Raw genomic sequence first — 20,714 nt, 5'->3', positions numbered from 1 at the left:
TCTCTCCCTCCAGACCCACACCCATGTCCCCCAAACCCACACTACTGTCCCTATCCCTCTGCTCAGACCCACACGTTCCTATCCCTCCAGCCCTACACCAATGTGCCCCTTCCACCAGACCCACACCAATGTGCCGCTTCCTGCCAGACCCACACAAGCATGCCCCTATCCATCCAGACCCCAAGATGCCCCATCCCTCCCTCTATACCAATACCATAATGCCCCATCCTCCCTACACATAGCAAGATGCCCCTTCCCCTAGCAACAGATGCCCATGTGCCGATACTGAATCACACGCAGATAGCCCCAGCCAACCCCCTCTAAAACCACCCATCCTAGTATGCCCCAGACCCAGACCAATGTGCCCCATCCTCTCCTTCCAGACCCACACCAATATGCGGCCATCCCTCCCCAGACCAATGTCCCCGTCCCTCCCATCAAACCCAAAAAAAATGTGCCCAGCCCCCACATCAAACCCACACCAATGTGCCACAAGACCAACACCAACGTGCCCCTATGCATTGCAGACCCCACCAAGATGCCACCATCCCTCCATTCACACAGCAAGATGCCCCCATCCTGCCCACCAGACCTACACCTAGATGAACCACCCCCCCAATCCCACAATGTGCCCCCATCCAAAGCCACACCAAGATGCCCCGTCCAACCCACACCTAGATGACCCATGCCACCCTCCAGACCCACTGTGCCCCATCTCTCCCTCGGAAACATATCCACTGTCCCCCATCTCTCCCTCGGAAACATACCCATGTGCCCCATCCCTGCCCCTAGCCCACACCAATGTGCCCCATCCCTCCCATCAAACCCACACCAATGTGGCCCCACCCCCTCCCTCCAGAGCCACACCTAGATGACCCATGCCACCCTCCAGACCCACTGTGCCCTATCTCTCCCTCCGGAAACACACCCAGGTGCCCAGTCCCTACCCCCAGACCCACACCAATGTGCTCAATCCCTCCCATCAAACCCATACCAATGTGCCCCCACCCCCTCCCTCTAGAGCCACACCAAGATGCCCCATGCCACCCTCCCAACCCACACCTAGATGAACAATGCCACCCTCAAGACCCACTGAGCCCCATCTCTCCCTCTGGAAACACACCCATGTGCCACATGCCTCGACCTAAACCCACACCAATGTGCTCCATCCCTCCCATCAAACCCACATGAATGTGCCCCACCACCTCCCTCCAAAGCCACACCAAGATGCCCCATCCTACCCCCCCAACCCACACCTAGATGGCCCATACCACCCTCCAGACCCACACCCATGTCCCCATCCCTCCTCAGACACACACCAATGTACCCCAACCCTCCCTGCAAACCCATACCACTGTCCCTATCCCTCCCCCCAGATCCACACCACTATGTTCCTATCCCTCACTCCAGACACACACCAATGTGCCCCCTTCCTCCAGAACCACAACAATGTGCCCCATCCCACCAGACCTACACCAGCGTGCCCTATCCAACCATTCAGGCCCAACCAAGATGCCCCATCCCTCCCTCTAGTCTAGACCAATACCATAATGCCCCATCCTCCCTTCATAACAAGATGCTCCTTCCCCTTGCAACAGATGCTCAGCCGCAGTCGACCCCTCTAAAACCACCCATCCTAAACACACCCTCATGAAAGATTAAATTACTCTATTAGTCCCCTTTGATTAGTTAAACACCACAATCCACTGTCTCCCTGTTCCTTTTCTTAGCCCTCCATACCTTCCATGGTGAATAGCTGAACGTGATTTTTAAAATAAATGCAATTTCCCGCTTCCCTGTGGAAATCTGGTGGTTTGCAGGAACGTTCATGGTATCTCGAAAGAAAATGCTAATTGTTTTTGCAGCCAGCCAACAGCACACGGATTGCAGCTGCTCCTGCAGCCTGAGCCTTGCCCAGACGAAGTCCGACGCTCCAGGATCTCATAGAAACGTTCCGGTATTCAAAATAAAATGCCCACTACAAGCCGAAAGCATTCAGTGCCCTTGCACCAGCAGCCACAGCTTTCCCGCTTCCCGAATCCCGCTGCATCCCGAGCAAGAAAGTGCCCCGGAACCGCTTCATTGCTCCGACGGAAATCGCAGGGATGACATCACAGACCACGTGTTGAAGAGTGGGCGGGCCGTTGCTATGGTCCTTTTCTCGGATGGGAACTAGTCGCTACCCTGCGCTCACTCCCGAGGCAGGTAAACACACCGCGTTTTAAGCAGAGGGAGAGGGCTGGAGGCCTGCAGGACCAGGCCTGGGGCTGCATTCTCTTATGGGGGAAGTGGAGCCCCAGGCTAGGGAGAGGGGCCATTGTTTGGGGTTGTGCAGAAGCCTTGCAGTTAGCTGGGAAGAGAATCCACGAGGCTGGCCTAGAGGAGGCGGCGCTTATCTTTACTTTCTGGGACTTGAAGTCCTCTATGATGGGAAAGGCAACATGGTACATGCATGCATGCATGCATGAAAAGCAGTAGGTGTGCACCTGCCACGTGGAATGGGGCATGCTGGCATGCATGACATAAAAGGGTATTTATTTATTATATCTGCATCGGTGGCGGTGCTGGGACGATGTTTATTCTGCGGGAAGCCTCAGAGGGACCAGGGCCCTGAGAAGTAAAGCGATGCCGAGGTGCTTACAGGCTGGTTGGAGTGTTCTTAGCTTCTAGGCTGACTACAGGGCGTGTGGGATGGACTGTGAGGAGTGGAGTGGGCGAGCTAGCGTGGCTGGGATAAGAGATGGCTGGCGATCTAAGGCCATGGAGCAGAGTAATCATCACTGTGCTTCTTGAATTGTCCAGCAGACTGTGATTTTAGATCAGTGACGCCATTTCATCATAATTTGAGAGCAATCCTACAGGAAACAGTTCTAGGGGAGGTCCACTCTAGGCCACTGCTTGGGGTAGAGACAGAAGGCTTGGCTATGTCCCTTAATAGAGAAATACAAACGAGATGGCACAATGACAGGCCTGGAGGGGCAGCAACATTGAATGTCAACAAGAGAAGAGAAACTCCATCCATAGTTTTAGAATGAGCTCTGGAGGAGAGCATGTACTCAATTCGCCTCACTAAGGGTGCAGTCTAACTGTAGAGGGACTGTATCTCCTAGTTGGAAACATGTAAACTGACTGGGTGTACAAAAAGTATTCACGCTCTGAGCAGGTGATAAAAAGGGCCCTTTCCACCTGGTCTCTAATTTTCCTGGTCTCTGGACCCTCTAATGCAGAGGGTCCAGAGAAAATCCCCTATGTGCAGCGGTTCTCAAGGAGGCTAGTGGGTATTTGACAATGTAAACCTCCAATATTTCCACCAGCAACAGGCTGCTCAGTTCCCGGGTAGTATTTGCCATTGCTCATTGGCTCTGTATTATTATTACTGTTAATATTATATTTATTGAGCGTGCATCCAGCTTTGGGAAGCCATCATAGAGGGAAGAACCCAGTGAGGGAAGCAGAGGGACTACACAGCGCTGATGGAGCCTGATGGCGGAGGTCGTATGTTCATGGGGCGTGCTTCCACAGGAATGCAGTCCATCTCACCCTCTGCCGCAGGTGTCAGGCGGATATTCTCACTGGGCGCATATAATTTTCTGTATGTGCCACCAGAGAGTAGATCTGCGTAGCATCAAGCTGTATGTGAGGTGTTGTGTTTTGGGAATCATAACGATTAGCACATACGTTTCTGCACCCCTTTTCTCTATTAGCTTATCCCTTGATGGTGAGTGTGATGTGCAGTGGTGCTGCATTTGTACAGGAGAGGGGCTGTCTCTATCATCTTTGGTAAACCACCTAAATCGTTGTTGACTACCAGGAACTCCAGGGTGTCCACTTGGAGAATTGATGGACTCGCCATGTACCCCTTGACCGTACACAGGGGAGCTGTGGCTCACAAATACGCACATAGGTGTTTCTATTTTGAACTGTCTTATTGATATATTTCATAACTATGAACCATCCACAATGAAACCAGCCAACCTATCGGTAGAGATATCCATGAGGCAAACTCTGGTTCTTGGACTCTTCCTATCCTCCCCCTCATTAGTTAGTGACCCATGTCATGCCACCCTTACCCATGTCAGTATTTCAAGTAGATCCTGCCAGTGTCACTGGATTAGAGGGACTAGCTGGATCGGGGACCACGGTCTCATTCCACCTCTGTGATGGTGTACCAATGATGCGGAGGGACGAAATGGGAAAAACAATCCTGTAAATATTAAACATGGCTGCTCAACTGTCACCTCCAGAGGAGAGTGCTTGTGGTCTGACCATGAAAACCTTGGTGAGCACTTTAAAGCAATTCTGGAAACAATAAATGATAGCTAAGTTGACGTTTGGAGATTTGCATTTTTACAGTTTGTCCGGCCTTCAGCTCCTCCTGACCTGGAGTCGCTGACCAAAAATTGGGCTTCCGGGGATCGTTTCCATGGTACTGCCGATCCGATACTGGCTCAGAAAACCTTGATTGTAGTCAACCTGCTCATTGCCTCAGTCTCCTCACTAGCTGAGTCGCAGGTGTAGTTTAACATGATGTAGCTTGGGTCCACGGAATGGGAATGAAGAGAGCCTTCTGCGGGGCTCCCTAGCAAAGCCTGGGGCCTGTCTACTCTTCCTGGGTCACACCTTTGTGTAATTCTGAGCTGCTGGTTTCTCTCTGTTGGTGAGACTCTATTTCTGGCCTGTCGTCACTTAGTCTACAATGAGCTATTGTTTGTGCTTTGGCATTTTGTAGCGGTGAGCCATTCTGTGGGCAAGGATTTGCCTGTGTCTGATATTACGCTTCTGTTATCAATGTTGCGCAATGTGCCATTTTCCACAAATTGAGTGATTCTAACAATTCCAAAGGTATGTCATTTGCTTTTGAAGGGTGCCTCACCAAAACCAAAATGTGACAAAATGATTTCTTTTTTTTATGAAAAAAAGACTTAGAAGAAACAGCAAGAACATATTTTTTCCTGTAAATGACATCAACAAACACAAGTCGTCATTCAGTCCAAACATTATCTTCTGAGGATCAAGTGCATTTGAAAACAATATCATCTTTTTTTCTATTTTCTCACCATTTCGTCTTGCTTGAACTTGAATCAGGCATATCGTAAAAGTGATTGCACCTTTGTCACAAACGTCGGTAATGTCCTCTTCTTCAGACGACAACACAATTTCTCCCCCTTCCCCGACTCCTCACCTTCCACTTTCTTCTTTGATTTTTCTTTCTTGAGGCTTGTAGGTCTCTCTTTTTTTTAATGAAGATAAGGACGTCCTCGGTAGGAGGCCACCGTGCCACCTAAAAAGGTGTAACGGGGTAACACCTCCGGGAACGCCAATAAGGGGAAAAAGCCAGAGGCACAAAAAAACCCTAAGAGACTTCCTTCAGGAAAATGAGGGGAACGTGGCTGAACACGGTGGAGTATGGTAAGATTCTGGCACACGGCTGGTCTGGTAAGTACAAGGGCTGGGCAAAAGTCACTCCAGGAAATAGGCCATAGTCGGGTACACAGCAGATCCTGTAGGCTCGAGGGTCAGACAAGGGCAATCCAAAAGACAGGCTGAGGTCGGGTACACAGCACATCAGGAAAAAACAGGAAAGGAAAAGGTAAGAAGGAGTAAAAGGAAGAATGCGGGCTGGGAAAAAAGGGAGGAACCGAAAGGAAATAAGGAATAAGAGAGAGGGAAGGAGCAAAGAAAGGAAAAGAGGCTAAGGGAAAGCAGAAACCGCGAGGAGCACCAAGTGCTAAGAATACAAAAAATATAAACTAAACGAGAGAAAGAGCAAGACGGAGGGATACGAGCGAGTACACAGAGGGAGCGACAGCAACACAGGGAGAAACCTGGAAAAGTTGCAACGCACCCGTAACCAGGAAGTACGGACCTATATACATCCGGCTACGTACGCGTGCAACAACTAGAACGATGCGGGAGGAAACGGAAGACATGCCGGGAAACGCTATGGCGGACAATAACACCAGCGATTCCACACCCGCCATCCTTGCTGTGATATGAAAACCTTATTGTGCATCCACAGCCCAACTAGCTTGGCTTGTGCCTGACTGGATGCCCGAAAACGCAAACCGCAGTCATACAGCAGTTCCTATACAAATTGATTCTTATACTGTACATGATTATGAATGTTGCACCTGCATTAGGATTTCAAACATTTGTATATTCTGTACTGATCTAATTAGATTTTATTTTAATTTTGTATTTTAGCATTTTACTGTCTAAAGTAAATAGCGCTAATTATATGAGGTTTTCTTTTTCTATTGTCTGGGAAGCCTAAAACCACATCTGATCTGACTACAGGAAGGAACATGATTAAAGATGCTCCTAGGCCCGCTAAAACCATGCCAGGTACGCCTGGATCTCTGGAGTGCTGTCTTAAAAAAGCAGCCAGTGCACTAGAGGCCAAAATAATACAAGCTGAAAAGTCAATTGGTACCCAGGACATCCCAAACGACTTTGAGGTTCTGCTTCGAGAAGTTTATACAATGGTAAACCTTCTTGAATAAGGATCCAAAATTTGTAATGATAAATCATGTTCCTATAAACTCCCACAAGCAATCTAGCAAGCTTGGAAAACTATTGCTAAAACACTTACTATGAAGGCAACATATCCAGAATACTGGAGTAAATGCTTAGCAATACTAGAAAATCAAATACCTACTATTCATGGGGTCTTAGTGCGCTTGGAATCTAAACTTGAAGCGGCAACAAACATGCCAAATGAACATGCAGTCAAGGTGTGTCGTGCACCTTTTCTGCCTAGATCCAATGTTTTCTCGAACGCCCCTGCTGTAAAGACATAAAATCTTCCTATTTGCCCAGCCAAAAATCACCAGGAAATTGGGAAAATGTCCCGACAAATTGCTCAGTTCTTCGGGGGCGGGGGGAGGGATAGTGAAACTGCCCGTTAAGAAACACACAGGCTTGGAGGGATTAATAAATCCTCCCCAGTCTGCTCATTGCATCGCTCAGGCTAGGAGAGATTTACATCCATCTCATATTCCAGCTACATCTTTGGGTTGCAGCTCATCAGCTGCCAAAACATTGGGAAATCGTTTAGACGGCTTGAACGGCCTTGAGGAGGTACATTGGCAATTGGATCCCGAACTAGATACAATATTTCCCCACCTCCCGCTGTGGAGCCGAATATTAACAAAGGTCGACATGGATATGGCAATGTAAGTACGGGGATTTCTGGAACCTCTGCGGCCAGAAAGCAAGATATTAACATCGTAGTGTGGAATATTGTTTGCCTACAACACAAATTACATGATGTATCCTGGTATAATTTGGTAACCAGGTTCTAAACCAGGTTTAGATGCACAGCGGTAAGCCAGCACTACTTGGGAAAGACAGCGTTATCGCTGTAGCATGCTACCATTTTACGGCACTTATACCATCCGTCTGATTCTGACCCTAGAGAGGAAATGTGATCTACTAACCTGAAGTTTGGCTTCTACATCCTCCATTTGGATAAAAGAGAGAGAATTACCTGTAGAACAACTGACCCTAATACTTCACCTGTCAGCAGGTAGGACGCCATCTTTCAAATTAATATACCGAGAATGATAGGACTGTTGGGGAACGCTTTACATTCTTCCCATTCACAATGTTCCCATTATTATGATCCTAATAGAACAATCAGATATGAGCGCAACAGTGGCAATGTGATTTCCTTGAACATGCATGCTGTGAAAAAGTGACACCATCACATTCAACGCTACGTTCCCCCTCATACTTTACCTGCCATCGGGTAGGACTTTGATTTTCATTATCTATGCAGTCATTAATAGAATTGACTTCCTTGTTAAACAAGCACATTAAGAGAACTGGATATGCTCACTCACAGGAACCTCCAATTCTTTCAAGGCACTTTAACATTGGGTGACGCTACACTTTGACCCCAGAGTAACGCGAAGGAACCCATTCTAGGGACCCACATAGTGACCTCCAGACGGCACCCATGAGAGTTAGGATTATATAAATCTAGGGAATGCCAAACATGAAGAGACTATCGCAAGAGGATACTAGCTAATGAACATTGTTTGTCTCCTCCCACTATAGAGTGTACGAATTATGAAAAGGAATAGTTGGACTAATAAGAAACTTTTCTCCTGAAGAAGGGATACCAAATCCCGAAACACGTTGAGCTTATGAACTTATTGACATTATTGTGATTATCTTCAAGATTCTTATGGTTTATGCATCATTAATTTTGAATATTAATACTGTACAATATGAATGAAATATTGCAATATGACAATGAGATATAATTACAAACCTTTAAGAAAAAATCGAGAAATTTGAGCCTATGAGATTTGTTCTTGTACAAAATAACTAGAGTGTGCATGGGACGCGAGTACTCCACAGACAGTGGACACCGTTTCTCTTTATGATTTAGTAACTAAACACGAGGTGGCCATGTTTTACGAAACATGGTCCATTGAACAATCCATTTGCAGGGCTTCCACCTATTGCATACCACGGCTCTAAAATTGGATGCAAAGGTAGACCTTCTGGATGCTTGGCCATTTATATTGCTGCAAAGTTGGGCTGGGAAATTGAACATCTAGATTCAGTAGATGCCAACATAATGATTATTATAGCTCACGTGCCTGGATCAGAACCGCTAGGCTCTATACATTTCTATAATCATAAACATGGAAATCAGTCAATTGAATTGCTCCAAAATCTTAAAAGCCATATGGTCTCAGGGGCCTTAGTAAGGCTTTATCTTCCTCCCTCAGGGGCCGGGGGCCACAGTAAGGCTTTATCTTCCTCTCTCTCTAAGGGTCCGGGGGCCACAGTAAGGCTTTAACTTCCTCTCTCTCAGGGTCCGGGGGCCTCAGTAAGGCTTTATCGTCCTCTATCGGGGACCGGGGGCCACAGTAAGGCTTTAACTTCCTCTCTCTCAGGGGCCTGAGGCCTCAGTAAGGCTTTATCTTCCTCTCTCTCATGGGCCAGGGGCCACAGTAAGGCTTTATCTTCCTCTCTCTCAGGGTCCGGGGGCCTCAGTAAGGCTTTATCGTCCTCTATCGGGGGCTGGGGGCCACAGTAAGGCTTTAACTTCCTCTCTCTCAGGGGCCTGAGGCCTCAGTAAGGCTTTATCTTCCTCTCTCTCATGGGCCAGGGGCCACAGTAAGGCTTTATCTTCCTCTCTCTCAGGGGCCGGGGGCCACAGTAATTCTCTCTCTCTCTCCCTCTCCCTCTCCCTCTCCCTCTCCCTCTCCCTCTCCCTCTCCCTCTCCCTCTATGATATGATATGATATGATATGATATTTGTAACGCGCCTATACACAAGTGTTTCAAGGCGCGACGAGGCAGGGAGGGAGGGAAACAAGGGGAAGACAGACAAACGATCCTACTAGGCCAGGTGTCATTCAGATCGCGCAAGTGCAGAGGTAAGGGGAAAAGGAGAAAGTGCAGGGGGAGGAGGTGGGGGGGAAGTGCGGTACAAGGTAAGTAGCGTAAAAATAAATAAATAATAAATAATAAATAAAAGGGCCAGCTGGTGGCAAGTGCGAGGTAAGTGCAGAGCAAGTGCTGGGAAGGGGGCTGTAGGGATGCAGTGACAGTCCCACAGTGCAGGGGGAGCCAGGGAGGCAGTGCAAGTGGAGAGTGGCTGGGACCTGGACCGAGGTCGCTGAGAGTGGCTCAGATGCAGGTTTAGTGCAGAATTCAGTGGGGAGTTAAGCAGGTTTAGCAGGGGAGAGGGAGAGAGAAGGCAGAAGCGAAGAGGAAGGTTTTGAGGTGCTTCCGGAACCGGAGATGGTTCTCCTCAAGTTTCAGGGAGGCAGGAAGGCTGTTCCAGAGGGAGGCCCCTGCTGCGGAGAGAGATCTACCCCCAGCTCGTTGCTTCGAGAAGCGGCTGACCATGAGGGAGTTGGAGAAGGATGAGCGAAGGGCTCGTGAAGGAAGATATTTAGGAAGAGAGAGTTGAAGGTATTTAGGCCCCAGGCCCCAGAAGGCCTTGTGGACAATGCAGAGGGTTTTGAACTTAATCCTCGCAGCCACTGGGAGCCAGTGAAGAGATTTCAGTCCTGGAGAGATACGGTCCCTGGGCTTGAGGCCAAGGACAAGTCTCGCAGTTCTGTTCTGGATAAGTTGCAGAGGGCGGAGAGTGGAGGCAGGCAGATTAAGATAGAGGCTGTTACAGTAGTCCAGCCTTGAGAGAACCAGGGCTCGGGAGACAGTGAGCTTCCCTCTCCCTCTCCCTCTCCAAGCCAGAAGTGCAGTGCCCAATATGTGTTCTGCGCCTATGAACTGTTAATAGTAACACATACCCCATATATGTTAACTATGGCTGAATTCATACATCCAGAGAATGACAAACTGCAACTGCCATTAAATGCAACACAGGTTATTCTTTGAATTGTGTATTCACGCAGATGTCTGGTTTTTGATAGTTAATTGATCAACGTTGAGCCTGATTATGAACGTCAATATTTTTATTTAGTTTTTTTCCTCTCTCTCATATACCTATACTATGCGTTATTTCTAGACTTTTTATTTGGATGATTTACTAATCTATTGTTGTAACAATTTAAGTTTGCTGCTTTATGAATATACACTGCAATCAGCCTTGAAAAAGACATATCAATTGAAACACATGTTGGCAGACAATTTAAATAAAATAGGCATGGGACTATGAGAATAAAAAATACTGTGCATCATATTACAGTGTATAATATTGTTTTATGTTATCTGACTATTGATTGACGTACCATACAATAGATTGCAGGAAATACTTAGCAATTATTAATTCAAGTACCCAATTCAAGACCAGAGCATACTCTGCCGACACCTTACCCAAGCAGCATCTCTCTCACCAGAAGCTACATCATGTATAGCCTCATTCTTAGACGGTAGAAGAATGAAAGTCTTCTCTGACAATGCTAGCGCAACACCCTCACCAATCAACTGCAGAGTCCCCCAAGGCTCATGTGTTTCCCTCGCACTCATAACATTGTATTCACCTCCTTGCCTTCCTTGACATTGCCCATACAAATTGTGCAGACGATACCCAAATTATCCTCCCCCTCACTGGCACCTACTCAGAAGATGCTGCCTCGCTAAACACAACCTTCACCGTTATTCAAGCATGGATGGCCTCTCCTTGAACGATGACAAAACAGAACTCCTTATCATAGAACACCCAACAGCTCTAAACAAATTGAACCCCTAAATAATCAACATTTATTACTGATGGCATCCAAATCACAGTCTCACCCACAGTAAAAACCCTGGGAGTCTATCTAGATGCCTCGCTAACACTTATCAGACAAGTCAACGCCATCGCCTCTTCAGCTGCATACACCACAAAACTCCTCAACGCCTCAAGACCTTTCTATCACCTGACAGCTGCCTGACGATCGCTCCCGCCACGGGGGGTGCTAGATTAGACTATTGTAATGCTCTATTTGCCGGCACCTCACCCCACAATCTAAAAACCTGCAAGTCATACAAAATAATGCCCTAAGAGCTGCCCTCAACCACCCCAAAACTGAACACATATCAGCTGCCGGCAGGAAGGTATACTGGCTCCCTATCCAGGAAAGAATTCTACTCAAGACCCTAACCATCACCCACAGATGCATCTCCAAGTCAGCGCCGCCCTATCTGTCTCAAAGATTCTCCAAACCGCAATCAACCAGGCCCGTCGGAACCACCTATGCTCAAAGACTAGTTCAACCCACCTTCAAACGTGCCAAAGCTGGTGGCTCAAGTTTCCCACTTATTGCAGCGAATTAATGGAACTCCCTCCCACTCAATCTCAGATCAGAACGGTCATACTGGGATTTCCGCAAAGGCCTCAAAACCTGGCTCTTCAGTTATCTTGAATGACTTTGGCCTCCCACCACCTCCGGACCCTTGCAGAAATACGTAGGCACTGTTTATACTTTTTATGACTTTATGCAACAACGTAACCACTGCATCAGTGTAACCTGGAACCGCCTCATGTAACCTGTTATCCACAGCGCCCTGGTGCCTGAGGGCTTGCGTGCGCTATAAAATCCAATAAATAAATAAAGGAAAAAGTATGTCTTAAATGTGGACTGTTGTCCCTCTCCTGCTCTGCCAGTTTGTTGGCATTCTGCAAAGAGTATCCAGGTGGCATGAGATTGTGCAGAGCAAGGGTGCAGATTACCCGGTGAGCTAGGAATTAATGATCATAAAGACACCAGACTGTGACATCGCTTAGTAGTAAATAGGACGGGCCCTAAAAGCTGAAGGATCTGACATTGAATCCACTGCAGAATGAGGTGGCTAGTGTGAATCCAGGTTGTTGTAGGGAAGAGGTGGTCCAGAGCATTCTTTCTGGAACAGGGAGTAGTTGCAGCTAAGTGTGCACATAGAAGGTATCCCTGGTTCGGGTGGGATGCTTTGCATATTGATGATGGAGATGAGAGAAGCTCAGATATGTAAAGCTACTGGAAGTCAGGGGTTCATTGATTGTTTGTGTTTGTTTAGGGGGGTGTGACATCTTTGTCGACTCTTTCATCAGTCCCGCTTTAATAAATTGTATCGGTGTGTAGACAGAAGGTCTGAGACAGGTATAAAAGAACTAACCATGTCCTGTCAACCCTGTTCAAGAAGCAAGACCCTCTACCACATCTCAATATATTAGTGTTCAAATCCTAAACATCAGCGCATGTCAAATTGTATGTGCTATTTTATATTTAAAAAGTGTTCTTTTTCTTCTACAGCTGGCGGAAGCATTCACAGAAAAACCAGTCGGGTAACTAAGTAATGTGCACCAAAAACATCACTGGCATGAAAAGGTGGACTTGGAAAGCAAGTGCAGATATTGGAGAGCTCTGAGAATGCCACTTTTCTGTAAGAGCATTTGCACAAGAACTGGCAGTGTTAAAAAGTACTCCATGTGAAAATGATTTGCATAATTCCACCCTGCTGGAGAAATCGGGAGAGGCCCACGGCAAGTGCTTATTGGAAGAAATGTTTTATTCAAAAGCCAGCGATCAATTGACAAAACGCTCTACCAAGCTTGAACTCAATAACCCTGATGAAAACCTTTTTTAATATACTGATTGTGCGAAGTGTAAAGTTGTCTTAAATGCATATTGGTGTGATACTGAAAAGTCTATAGCTTCATTTCAATTCTTGACACAGATAATAAAATATGATACTCCTTACACGGACTCTCCTTAACACCTGCAATCTTTTAGAAGCACACCTTCTGAGAAGTATATTGGACATTATTTAAACATGTTCTGACTCTGGAATAAGGTTGTTTGCTATATAATTCATGATAAACCAAACGGAGACATGAAGCCCCCAAAACATGTGTACCAGTGCTCTGAATGTCTGAAAGGCTTCAGGTGGAAATCCATTCTAACAGAACATGAGAGGTCCCACACTGGAGAGAAACCGCATCACTGCACTGAATGTCCAAAAAGCTTTGGTTGGAAATCTAGTCTAACTAAACATGAGAGGGTCCACACAGGAGAGAAACCATATCATTGCCCTGAATGCCAAAAAAGCTTCAGTCGAAACAGCTCTCTAATTCAGCATGTGAAAAATCACACCGGAGCAAGATTGTATCCATGTACTGAATGTCACAAAAGATTTATTCGTAAAAGTAATCTCCTTAACCATGAGAGGATGCACACAGGAGAAAAACCTTTTCAGTGCACTGAATGTCAGAAAAGCTTCAGTCAGAAGGCCAATCTAACTCAACATAAAGCAACCCACACAGGAGAAAAACCTTTTCAGTGCAATGAATGTCAGCAAAGATTCAGTCAGAAGGCTAACTTAACTAAACATGAAAAAAGCCACACAAGAGAAGAACCATAGCACTGCCCTGAGTTAATCTTCATTCATAATAGCAATCTCCTTAAACACGAGAAGGCCCACAAAGGAGAAAAACCATATGACTGCACTAAATGTCAGGCACGTTTAAGTTGTAAAGGCACTCATGAGAGGACCCAAGCTAAACCTGAGAGGGCACACGTTAAACCTGAGATTACCCACGCTGGAGAGAAACTTTGTTAGTGCACTGAATGTCAGTAAAGTGTCAATCAGAAAACTAACTTAACATGAAAATAATTGTACAGGAGAAAACCTTATCAGTGCACGGAATGCTCGAAAAGCTTCATTTGGAAAATCACACTTACCCAACATAAAAAAAACACAAGGAGAAAAACCTTTGTGTTGCACACTGAATGTCAAAAGTGCTTCATTCAGAAAAGTCAACTTGGCATGAGCGATCCCACCCAGGGTAGTCAGGAGAGAACAGCGCAGGAAGAGACAGAAGATGATGAAATCTCAGGAGAGGCTCATGAATCACAGTCAGAACGCAGGATGTGCTGCAATGCGGTAGAAGATGGTGCACTGTGCCCCTCCCCCCCCTCATCCCCGGACAGGAAATGAATTATAAACACCAAAGTTATCATCATTTCTAACACAGGGACAGTGAATGAGACAGATCACGCATTCTGTGGCCTAAAGAAAATTATCATTCAAGTAAAACTACTCCAAGGCTCGGCCTGCACTCATTCAGCTGAACCTTCAAACACAAGTGTCTTTGGTCAGAATACACATTTTTCTAGATTAAGACCCGAGGTGCGACGGCCTCATTGAAAGCTTATGAATGACTGGACGTATAATTGAAGCCAAACTGAAGCCTCGGGGCCACAATGCAAACCTGTGAAAAAGGCCTAGAGAACAACTATGAAATGTTTTTCATTCAACTGGGACCTATCAAAGGTCTGTGGGAAAATGCTACGGGAGTGTGAAATATATCAAACGGCCTTATGATATGATATGATATGGCATTTGTAACACGCCTATACACAAGTGTTTCAACGCGCGAAATCAGTTCCAGAAAATAATGAAGAACAATTGTTTTTTCCATCATTGGTAAGACTGGGTGTATCATGCAGACAGTGGCATTAGTGGAATAAGGAATATGCAGGAAAATCTTTTTATAATTGTGTTAGAACAGGTTTTTGAATATTAAGTTTTTATGTTCAGAGAGAAATTATCCTTTTGTTTTTTGCATATAAACTTGGCAGATGTACATGGGAAGAAATTTGACAATGATTAATCAGCAGCCATAGAGTCCAGCTCATGACACAAAGCCTTCCTCCCTGTAATAAGCCCAGTAAAGATATTAAACATGTCTACCGACACCGAAAAATAACGCTGTGCTCTGTTTACTAGTAAAATGCCGATTTTATTAGCTAGCTGTGTACGATAATTATGATTTTTATTTTTGTATTAAAAACAATGGTGGCGTAGATTTTGCAGGTAACTTCTTTACTAGACTGCCAGCAGCAAAGACATGACAGGGTTAACTTAGAATAAAAAAGTCTTCACTGGCTCCCGGATGCTGCACAGATTAAATTCAAATCCTTCTGCATCATCCACAAGGCTGTCTGGGCCAGGGGGACCACGCTATCTCCAACTCTATCTTACTAAATGCTCTCCCCTTAGACCACTTGGCTCCTCTGAAACCAACTCCTTGTGTGTAAAGCATTTTGCTAAACAGGGGGCAGATGGTCGCTCTCTTTCCTCTGCGGGCTCCCTCCTTTGCAGTAGCACCTCCCTCTCCCTGCTCCTTGAGCAGTATCTTCTCATATTCCAGAAGCTCCTTAAAATGTACTCTTTTCCTCCTCCCTCCTTCTCTCTTCTGCTAATCTCACAGTTGCTGTATTGGTGTCCTTTGCCCTTACGCATCTTCGTAGCCTTGACCACCCACACCATTTCTCCCCAGCTCCTGTCTATCCACAGCACTTTGCATCTTCACACCCTCCGCCATGGAGACTCGCAGTTACACCTCCCACGGCCCAGGCCGTGTAGCACTCAACATTCCTAGTACTTCGTCCATGTCTCACCCTCGAGCTCAGACGCCCGGCACTTACCCCCTCTTCCTTCTTCCTTTCTGCACTTGCACGTTCTGAATACTCAAAAGGCATAGTAGGGCCGTGCCTCCCCCTCTGCCCCTTCTACTCTTAATATTGTGTTGTAATTGTATTTCCCACTCTCCCTGCCCTCTGGGCATTTTGAAACAGTATATTCTTATTGTATAAGTGCCTAGCAAGCAAATAAATAAATAGAAACAGAAAAAACACACTGCACCGATCCCAACGTGCACACGGTGCAGTCTATCATTCAGTCTATGAATAATCCTCTGCTTCCCGCCTCGTCCACTTCTTTGCTTGAAACACCACCTCCTCCACTGAACCAACCAAACGTGAAGAAAATTACAAATGTCATGCATGCACTGCCATCCAAACGGAACACCTCCTCAGTCATTGGGGGTCATTCTGAGTTTGGAGGTAGCCATGGTGCTATTAGAGCCATGGCTGCCTCCAAAATTGGTCCAGGTTCCTTGGATGGGGATTTACCGGGTCATTCCAACTTTGAAGGACCCGGTAAGTTCCCATTCAAAAAACCAATCCCCATTCCCATTTGAGGCCCCATAGGGCTCAATGGGAATGGGGAGGGAGCTAATAACGGGCCAGTTATTAGCTCCCTGGTCCCTTAGAGGGACCCGCTAAGGGACCTTGGAATGCAGCGGTAAGGGGTTAACGGCACTGGCATCCTTACCGGTGCTGTTAACCCCTTACGGCCAGGGTCAGAATGAGGCCCATTGTTTCCTGAAGTGAAACTACATCCACAGTTAGGGCGAGGACAAAAAGGCTGGAAAATATACGCCTCTGTTGTCTTTAATAAAATCAAGATTTTCCTACACGGCAGGCTAAGAAAATCGACATTTTATGGCAAGACACATAGGCTGCGATTTTGCACGTTCAAAGTGCATTCACCACCGATTGTGAAGCCTGCACGACTGGTTTAAAATACGCCTTGAAGGTGGAATCGTCAGACGAATCAGCTACTTTTAAAATCCCTTGCAAAGAGCCCCCAGCTAAGTACGACTTTAGAAGTCATGGCACCCCTAGCAGAGTGAGCACCAAGCTGAGACGCATCAATACCATATAATGACATCACCCACCTGACCCACCGTGTTAAGGTAGGCAAGGACATAGGCCCCTAGCACATTGGCCTTAACTGCCCCTTTTGGGGTCGGACCAAGCCTGATTTGCATATGGTGTTTCCCGTTTTGTAATGGTTAGCAGGTGAAGAACAATGGTCTGGAGGGTTTCCCAGAACAATGCCAGAGGTTTAGATTAATTCAAAACCTTCCTGCCATCACCTCTTTTGTTTAACTGATTCAAAGGCAACTTTTCATTACCAGGCCAGGAAAGGAACAAGTGAAATTTTAAATCCACATCCCATAGTGTAGTATACCTAGCACTCGGGCGTTTCAGCACTTGACTCCTCTAAGGAACCAACAAACGAGAGAATGATTACCTAGTGGTAACCCACTGGATAAACAGTGTCCTGCTGAAATGGCCGATCTGTACAAATTAATTGTACAAAACGCTTTGCCTTGTTCGAATAAAGTAGCCAAAAATTCACTACCTCTACTGTGGCTGCTGCAAGCGGATCCACTTCTCTCTCCAGACACAGGCGCTCCCAGGCTGCCTTATAACCCTTTGTGGTTCTGGGAGCCCAAGATTCCTGGGACGGAAGAAGCTGTAACCGAAAGTCCCTGGACATGCCAGGAACCCCTGAAATCCTCCACACGACCAACTGGAGAAGACCCTGCAGCACCAACTTGTGTAGCTTCTCCTCTGGGTCCAACAGCACCTCTGGAAACATTGGTATCGGCTGTGGACAATCTAAGTTGACCACTCGAGCAGTGCGGGATACCAGGAATGGGACGGCCGCAGCGGGGTCCCCTGGATCAAAAAGCCTTCTCCACCCTCACCTGCTGACTCGGTCTTGGAATCATAACAAAGGGGGGAAAGGCATACCCGTTGATGCTCAACCAAACCTGCTGGAAGGCATCCACTGCCAATGCCTCTGGATCTGGTCTCCAATGGAAAAATGCCAGGACCTGCCACTTCAGACAGGATGCAAAAAGGTCCACCTGCACCAGGCCCCAAAACCGCACAACTCTGCGGAATACCCCCGAATGAAGCCTGCAATCACTGGAATCGCGAAAATGCCAGAATTGTACAGAATTGCATAGGAAACCCACAGAGAGAAACACTACGCTGAAATACGAGAGTCAACATCCAGCTAGTTTACTTTGTAACTTACCATACGCCGTAACTGCACAGATATTGCAGATTTTGTTAAACATGCAGAGATTTTGGAAAAAAGACTATTAGAACGGGGATATCCTAAGAAACTTATAAAAAATTCCAAAAAGAGAGCTCGATATACCAACCGAGACCTTCTATTGACACCCAAGCGAGACATTGAAAAGAAAGATGAATTAGTATGTGTCTCAACCTTTTGTCAACATAGTAATGCTATTAGAGGTATTATCTTAAAAAACTGGCGAATTTTAAATACATCTATACCCAGACCACTATTTGCTTTCAAAAAAAGTAAAAATTTGAAGCAAAAGATTACTCGGGCCAGTAGAACTTTTCCTAAAGCGCATACAATTCGCGATACTAACTCTAACCCAGTGGTGGGACACTACCCTTGCACTTCATGTGTCGCCTGTAAGTTTTCTAAAAAAACTATGTCATTTGAATCACAGACCAGAAAGTGGACCCTCCGTACTTTTACCACTTGTAAAAGTAAGAATGTCATTTATGCCATTCGCTGCCCATGTCAGTTGCTTTATGTAGGCAAAACAACTAGAGAAGTGAGTACTCGTATTAACGAACATCGTTCTAAGATCAGAACTCGAAATCTCAATGCACCAATGGTTATCCATTTCATTGAGATGGGCCATACGGCTGACCAGGTGGAATGGTTTTGCATAGAAAAAGTATATGCACAAAATCAATCCCAACTATTAAAAAACCTAGATTACAAAGAACAAATGTGGATATTTAATCTAAAAACATTAACATTGGGCCTTAATACCCTGGAACCATGGAATTCGAGTAACTAAACACTACTCGCTATAACATCTGATATCTTTGGACCATGAGTCCCTTAATGCGATCCAGCATATTTGTAATTTTTATAGCATTCCAAAAAAAGCTTTCATGCGTGGGTATATGAGATACTGTCGCAAAGAGACATCAAATGTGGTTGTTTATCATTATATTTTCAGCACTTATTATAATGCGTATAAATTAAAATCTTGCCCACATATATATTTGACACTGTCGTTCTTTAAAAGTCTTTCGCTGTAGCGCGTGTTATTAATTCATGCGTGCTTTAATTATGTTTCCTCCCTCACGATCGTGTGGATACGTCGTGAAGTACATTCTTTTGTAGCCCAATTACGCACGCCCCCCCTTTTATTCCGAGATTGCACGGCCACTTCGAACGTAGGCCAGTTCAGCTTGTGGTCACGTGACCGATTACGTGATCACATGATGTCTCTCACGCGTACATTAAACATCTTTGAAACGTTGACACTTTGTTGCACGCCACTTCCAATTGGACCCAGCCGGTACACGGGTGACCAGCTGCCGTAAGAATCGGAGAGCTTCTTCACGCAAGGTAAATACTCTGCTGCGCGGTAGCTTTTCGAATTGCTTGTTGCTTTTATTGCATATAGAAGGGAGCTCCATATCTTGGGGTCTTTTATTGCGTGGAGCTGAAATATTGAGTAGTTTAGGTTCAATTTTCCTATTTTAAACTCCTTAAATAGCAAGTTTTTCAGTAAATCGCATCCGACTAGCCACATTTGTGTAAATAATTAGACATTGCACATAGTAGCTGGCTTTGGTTTAAGATCTGATTCTATTTATTTGCAGTCGTTTCCCTGGGGTGCAGCTAATGATATAATTGTAAGACCAAATGGGTCCTTTCTCACACACTTAAATGTTTGTGTTGTGTTTAGGCCCACACAATATCAGGCGCAGCTCTCCCTGGATTTGGGGAGTCATCTTCACATTTATGGCCGCTGGCTGAACAAGCGCTCGGACATTTTTGGTAAGACCTGTTAGCCCATTCTTGTAAACCATAAATTTTAAATTCTAAATTCGTGATCAGTACTGTGGGAGCCAATTGGATTATGTGTATATGTTCCTTTGCCTTTTGACACCTTGCAGAGAGGAACTTTGGCGTTCACATATTCGTTATCTGCAGGAACCTCTACTGGGACGTTGTCATCTAGTTTGTACAAATGGACCCAGCGTATAATTAAAGGAAGAGACGTACAGCCTTCTATTGCACGAATGAAGGTTAGTTAATATAATATTTTTTGAGGTCATGGGCGTACACCAGTGAACATATACTTTCTGGCCCACTGTTAGCCAGTGTTAGGTCCTTCCTTAGTTGAATCTTAAGTATGTGACTCTTGTGCTCTGGTTATGGGCCGCAATAATGAAGGTTCTATACATTGGCCTTGTCATTTGTTTGTATATCAAGGCCGCACAACAGTGGACATATACTTTCTGGCCCACTGTTAGCCATTATTGGGTCCTTTCCTAGTTGAATCTTAAGTATGTGACCCTTGTGCTCTGGTTATGGGCCGCAATAATGAAGGCTCCATACATTGGCCTTGTCATTTGTTTGTATATCTGTAGCACTGACTCTGCCTTGGCCTGGTTTCATCTGCCTCCCAGAGACACTAATACAAGAGGGTAGCACTACTTTCTGCTAGACACCTCAGGTCCATCCCGGAGTTACCCCGGATTGGAAGCAGGCTTTTGTATATGATTATCCATTGTTTATTTCACATTTTTTCTTTTTTCTTTATATTTATTATT

General features: G+C 45.8%; 1 pseudogene; it reads left to right on the top strand.

Moving 5' to 3' along the window:
- The first annotated feature begins 2,162 nt into the window (after nt 1-2,162).
- On the top strand, nt 2,163-19,140 carry LOC138452945 (gastrula zinc finger protein XlCGF52.1-like; annotated as a pseudogene).
- The last annotated feature ends 1,574 nt before the right edge of the window (nt 19,141-20,714 follow it).

This window comes from Ambystoma mexicanum, chromosome 4p (genome assembly GCF_040938575.1).
Source record: "Ambystoma mexicanum isolate Mex_15411 chromosome 4p, UKY_AmexF1_1, whole genome shotgun sequence".
NCBI lineage: Eukaryota > Metazoa > Chordata > Amphibia > Caudata > Ambystomatidae > Ambystoma > Ambystoma mexicanum.
The sequence above is the reverse complement of the archived record's forward strand: the minus strand, read 5'-3'. Positions and strand labels throughout refer to the sequence as shown.